We start from the raw sequence: 6,740 nt of genomic DNA on the forward strand, positions 1-6,740 counted from the left end.
GGTTGTTTGTGTCTATTGTAAGTAAAATTGCTATGAGTAGGGGTATATATAGGTCTTTGAACTGATTCTTTCATTTCTTTGAATAAATGTGTAATTCGGTTTTGTTTATGTCTGGTTCAGCGCTATATCCTTAGGGCCGAGCTCCTTGCTTGGCACATAGTAAGGTGTCAGTTGGTATTTGCTGAATGAATGGGATTGGCATATTCAAGGTTATGAAGAGTAATCCTGATGCCCAATAAGACTCAAATAAGAGCTGAGAATTAAACTGCATGCACTTCATAGATGTTTATAAACATCTCAGCTGAGTAGCTTCTGGGACAGCATCTCTTGCTATAATGGAATTCATGGAGCAGCGCTCTTCCATCTCATCAACTACTCCCCAGACCTCAGCAGGCTCATACTTACTGCACAGAGGTCTAGGCGTTTTTAATGCTCTGTGATATAAAGCACTTGTCCTTTGCTTTGCCTGTTTGATTTACATTATAATTCATCTTTGCACCACTTGATTTCTTTTAGGCCGTAGGCCTATGGACACATGCTGTCTTCCATATCCATGCTATCAACAGATGCAGGAACAACATTGTTAAAACAAACATATCTCCTCCTCCCCTCCTTCATCCTCCCAGCCAGTACTTTCGCACCACTTAATGGAATCCCATGGGCAACCAACCTAATCTGGCAGTTTATGAACATTAAAACAATGTGTCCTATCCTTGGGGGCTATGTGCACTGCACATTTTCTCACAGATATTGTTATCACTAAGTTTTCCCTGCCCAAACCAGAGGTCCTAAAAGATAATAGCAGATATTTCACTCCCTCCTGACTCTGTCCACAGCAGTTCATGGAGACCCAGTTGTGTTTCGCACAAAGCTTATAATCATACCCCCTTAAATGTCTCTGAATTTGCCACCCAATCACTGGGAGCCATATTTGTTCGAGAACTTTCTATTGATCCCTGCCATTAAAGCCTGAAAATTTGACTTGTTGGATGAATTCAGTGGAATAGGGAATAGACTGTTTTTTAGATCTTTGAGATATTCTTTAGTAGAAGGGTCCCAGGATAATATGACTTGAATGCTTCCGGGTCCCCAGATTTCATAATATTACTTGGTTGTGTTTTACGTATGACCCTTTTGTGAATCCATCAATCAACAAGCACATATTGAGCATCTATGGCTCAAAAAAGAAGAGAAATGAAGATGAGAAACTTGTTAGCTTCTCAGACAGAAAGAAGCAGTAGGTATATATTTACAGTACGGGAGGAGAGAGAGCGGGGAGGGAGAGAGAGGGAAGGAGGGAGAGGGAGAGGGGAAGAGAAGGGAAGGGAAGGGAAGGGAAGGGAAGGGAAGGGAAGGGAAGGGAAGGGAAGGGAAGGGAAGGGAAGAGAAGAGAAGAGAAGAGAAGAGAAGAGAAGAGAAGAGAAGAGAAGAGAAGAGAAGAGAAGGAAAGAAAAGAAAAGAAAAGAAAAGAAAAGAAAAGAAAAGAAAAGAAAAGAAAGAAAAGAAAAGAGAGAAAGAGATTAAGGAAACTGGCTAACATGGAGGTTGAGAAGTCTTATTGCACACTAGAAGTGCTAGGATGCCTATAGCTTGGCTCAGTCCCCACTGAATAAACTTAGAAAAGGGCAGTTGATGATAGAGTTCTCAGTGCAAGGTGTCATATGTAAGTATTGGAGTCTAAAAGACCAGAAAGCCTGGAGTTCTGCTCTCTGTGGTCAAAAAAAGGAAGAGCATGTCACAGCTGAGATCAACTGTCCATTTCCTTTGAAACTGCTTTTACTTTGTGGGTCCCTGGCTGATCATCACCTGACACCTATACACACTTCTAAAATAATTTTTCTACTCAGATTCACACACTCAACTTCTCTGGAAACACCCTCAGAGACACACCCCAAATCAGATTTGACCAGATTCTAGGTATTTCTTCATCTGATCATCACAAGTAGCATTCCTTGTATCCATTCAGTGCCGTTTCTTCCTGCTTGGCTCTAGTGTACAGTTAAGCCCATGTTCCAGTGGATTTTACCTACTTAGTAATAGGTCAGAATTGGTCAGTGTGAGGGACCTCAGGGCAGTTGTAAATGCAGAAGTTATGGATGTACTCAGGAAGTGTGAAAAACAGATGGGACACAAAGCCCTTGAGAACTTCTGCTGAAGTCATCAATGACCATTTCCATGACTCCTCTGTTTCCATCTCTTGGATCCACATTGCCTTATATGTTTCAAAGCCCATGCAACATCTGATCCATTTATCCAATTTCTTTTTTGGTTTTTGTTCTTTCAAGGCAAGTCTCATTATGTAGCTCGGTCCTGGAACTCACTCTGTAGACAAGGCTGGCCTTTATCTCACAGAGATCTGCCTGCCTCTGCCTCCTGACTCCTGAGTGCTGGGATTAAAGTCCACTATGCCTGGCAAACATCCATATTTTTGTAAGATGTCAAAAGGTTCGATATTCCCAACATTAACAAAACAAAACCCCAGAAAAAACAGGCACTAAACACCTGTCTCTTGTTCTTGTAAAAGAAAAGCCGGATTTACTGATACTTTTCTGACTAGAGAAGTGGCAATAAATTATCAACCAAGCATGATCATATCAACCTTTAATAACGATCAGCAATGAAAACAGGTGATGAGTGAAGGTCATGCACCCTGACAGTCATTTTACACGGAGAGCTTAGAAAAGAACTTGAAAATGGTGTTTACACTTATATCCACAGTGTGATAAACTCTCTTCTAGATCAAAGTATTCAGGGCCAAAGAATAGCAAGTAATCGATAGTGTGTGAGAATGGGCCGAGTTAAAGACAAGAATGAGGGGAGGCTCTGTGGTGGGAGAACAGAGTAGAGAGCAAGGCAAGCTGAGGGGTTCGAAGCAGGTAGCTTCTTGGCTATGGCCCTGTGGACTCTCAGACAGGGAGTTTCATTTACTGCCAAGTGGAGTGGAAAGCTGTAGGTTTGTAAGTAGAGGAGTGCTCTGATTTATGGTTTGAAAACAGTTATTTGCCTGCTGCACGGTGAATGGAATATGGGAGAGGAACAAAGATGACCCATCCTGTACCACAACTCAGACATAAATTCAGAAGCTTCACAGAGGTCAGGGTAAAGGGATAAGGGGCCATGGAGAATAGAGCTGCAATCATGTCTCCTTTGTCCATGGTACAGGTCATGTTCTTTTTGCCTGGCTGATCCCTCCCACACTAAGGCCTCCTCGTGGGTTTGTGCCTCAGGGGAGTCTCCCTGAGTTCCTCTGCACAAAGACTTTTCATCAGCATGTCTCTAGAGCCTACCCTCCAGATACTACACAGCCATTGAAGCATGCTCTGAGTTGTATATTTGGCACTCCACGTGCGTATCAGAAGACTTCAAGGCTGAGAGAGGCGAGCATGTGGGTGAAAATTGCCCTAGCCTACTTAAAAGAAACAAATTAGGGGGGAAACAGACAGGCATTCAACAAAGCTGTAGCCTTCTCAGCCATGCTGGCCACTTTTTGGCAGAGAGACGTGGGAAAATAGTCTAAAGATTGTTCATGGTCAAAACTCACAGAAATCATGATAGGATGGAAACATCTTTAGTGATAAACTCAAAATGGAGTTTTCTAGTATGACTTTGAAAAACAAAATGAGAAAAGACTAGGTTTTGGCACATAGCTCCAATTTCTATAATTATGGACAACTCTGCAAGTTACCTAGAAAGTATGCAAATCATAAGGTTGTTTTTTAACACTGGCACATAATTTAGATGTGGGGAGTGCTTTCCCATCTTTGTATCACCACCACAATACTCGAAGCATTTCAGTCTATCAGGAGCTCAAATGTGATCACTTTCTTTCCCTCTTTTTTAAGGAAATGTGCAGCAAATTGCTTTTTCTAATTAAGGTAGATGAAGGCATGAGCATGCGCACTGCTTGCCACTCTGGGATAAAATTGACTTTCAAATGATATTTAATGGACCAGCCTGACAGTAATGTTCTGCATTTCCACACAGGAGGCTTTGATCTGATTCTCTTACTGAAAAGAGGTGTGTGTGTGTGTGTGTGTGTCTATGTTTGTGTTTCTGTGTCTGTGTGTGTGCATATGTGTATGCAGTCATACTGTACATGTGTGCATATGTTCTATGACTATGTGTGGTTGTGCATGTGAAGTACGTATGTACTCACATGATAATAGTGATTTAAAAAAATGGAGACAAAGAATGAGGACAATTTATCCAGAAACCTCTCTTTCTCAGGGAAAAAAAGGCATTTGAATTTTGTCATAGCAAAAGGACACTGGGGAGGAGAAATGGGATGAGGAAGGGAAATGGCGAGGAGAAACATGAGCAGTGGATTAAGTAGTCAGAAAACATCAGTGTAAACACTGACAACTTGCACACAAGGTTCTCCTGAGTTTTTTACTAAAATTTAAAAGCTGGAACTGGGAATGGCGAGATGTTTCAGTGTTTAAGAGCACTGGTTGCTCTCCCAGAGGAAGTGGGTTTAATTCCTAGCACCTACATTAGGCAGCACAGTATAGCTCTATAGTAATTCCAGCTCCAGAGACTCTGGTATCCTCTTCTGTCCTCCAAAGATACCTGCACACATGTAGTATACACATACATGTAGTGTACACACACAGATGCACATACACATAAATAAAAATAAATCTCTTAAATGGAAGATTAAAATAACAATAATAGTAATAAGCGGCTGGAGAGGTGACTTAGCAATGAAGAACACCAGCCGCTCTTATAGAGTCCCTGAGTCCAGTTTCCAAGCCCCGCATGATAGCTCACAACTCTCTGTAATTATAATTCCAGAGAAGCTAACAGCTCCATTTTGACTATTATACAATTGCCCTGCTTACTCTGAACAAATAGCCGAAGTGTTCACAGATTTCATGGAAGTATATCTTTTGCCCTTCCAAGTCTACTCTCTTTGTCTAAGAACTTCCCCCATTATTACATTTAACTTATCATTTTGCAAACTATTGTGTCCTTGTGAAAACTTAAGAGGTCTTTAATAATCCAAGATCTAGGCTAAATCAGTAGAAAACCTCCATGAGTTAATATAAGATGATGTGATTATTTCTGAATAAGACAATAGCAACTGATGACCTGAATTGGATACTTAAGGGGTCTTTGGAAAGTTAGTTGTGTTGGATGGTGTTTTGTTGGGGCAAACACATGAAGGAACATTTTGCTGAAGGAGACACAATTGAAAGGCTAAGGTAGACTTTCCTGTGAAGGAACATTTTGCTGAAGTAGACACAGGTGAAAGGATGGTCTACTAAACTAAACAAGAGAGAGGAAATGTGATGAAGGATTGTTTATTTCCCTGAGAGAGGCACAGCTGAGAACTTCTCCTGAGGTGCCCGCTGCTCCCTCCTACTGACTGGGGCTGAGGCTGAGGCCTAGGCCTGACTGTCACTGCTAGGTCCTGCCACCACAACTGATCCATGCTTACTATCCTGACTCTACTAAATTAGACTGCTGGTATATCCAAAAAGTGTTTACCAGAAGATCCAGCTACTGCTGCTGCTGACCTATGGACTGAACTGATTTCCTGACCATACAGATGATATTTACTCCATAAAACAATTTCTAAACAAGTCCACCTCTCCTGTATCCTTCCTTTTCCACTAATCTCTGGTGGATGATGGGCTAAAAGGAAGGCTAAAATGTGTAAAACCCATCATTAAAAATAGACACAAAAAATTAAAATTACAATAACCAGCATCAAGTAGCAAATTGCAGCAGGCTGGACTGGAGGGTCAATTGTGTGATTACATAGCACCAAGTGAGAGGCTTCTCTACACTGGAGCTCAGATGATATGAAACCCATCCCCTGGTCTAGAAAAGAATGTGTGGGAAAGAGATAAGAGACATTTGGAATAAAAAAAATGGGCTAAGTTTGGGTACCAATACTGTCACCAAATTTTCTTGGATTCTGTTAAAATTGTTAGCATTGAATTCACCCCTCCCAATCTTCTGTATTTAAATAATTTTCATATTTGTTAAATTACTCTCTTAATATATCTTGTATCATCTTTAGTTTCCCTTTATTTAATTTCTGTCTTTCCTTTTTGCTTCATTTGACCACCATATGAAAGGCCGGAGACAATGAAACTATTAAAGCACTGCGCTTGTCAATGGGCTTCTTTGTGGGCCTGGAAATGAACCAGGCAGAAGTCAGTACCCTAGTAGGGAATCATATAAATTTTCCATTGAGAAAGGGATACTTCTGTGAACAGAAACAATCATCCCGAAAGGCTCACTCCCAGGGCAGCACCAGAAGAGACCTCAAGAGATTACAATGCATAACTAGAGCAAGAAAACGTGATTTGTAGATTCCCATGTTATCAAAACTACTTCTGTTGATTTTCAGTAAATGTCATATGAAATAAACTGCACTATACCTTGAAGATTGTTTTGCAAGTAAAAAATGTTTAGGGTGGCATTTTCCTTTAGAGGAATAAATTGATATTGAGCTGAAAGGCTTGGACAGTTTTTATTTGCCACGTACTTGTTCAGCCCACTGTGCATACATGTTAGCCATGTTTTCCTCTTCATGCGAGAACACAATAAAATCTGTGACTTTGAGCACAGGGATTACATGTTATCATATAGCTGTTGCTCTGCTTCCACATTAAAAAAGAAATGTTTTCCTGTTTGGTTTCCAGCTATACTCACAGTCCAAAAAAAATTGGTTCTTATTACTTCAATAGTAGGTGATCATTTTCTACAAATCCCTAAACCAGCTTGCA

This window comes from Apodemus sylvaticus, chromosome X (genome assembly GCF_947179515.1).
Source record: "Apodemus sylvaticus chromosome X, mApoSyl1.1, whole genome shotgun sequence".
Classification (NCBI taxonomy): Eukaryota; Metazoa; Chordata; class Mammalia; order Rodentia; family Muridae; genus Apodemus; species Apodemus sylvaticus.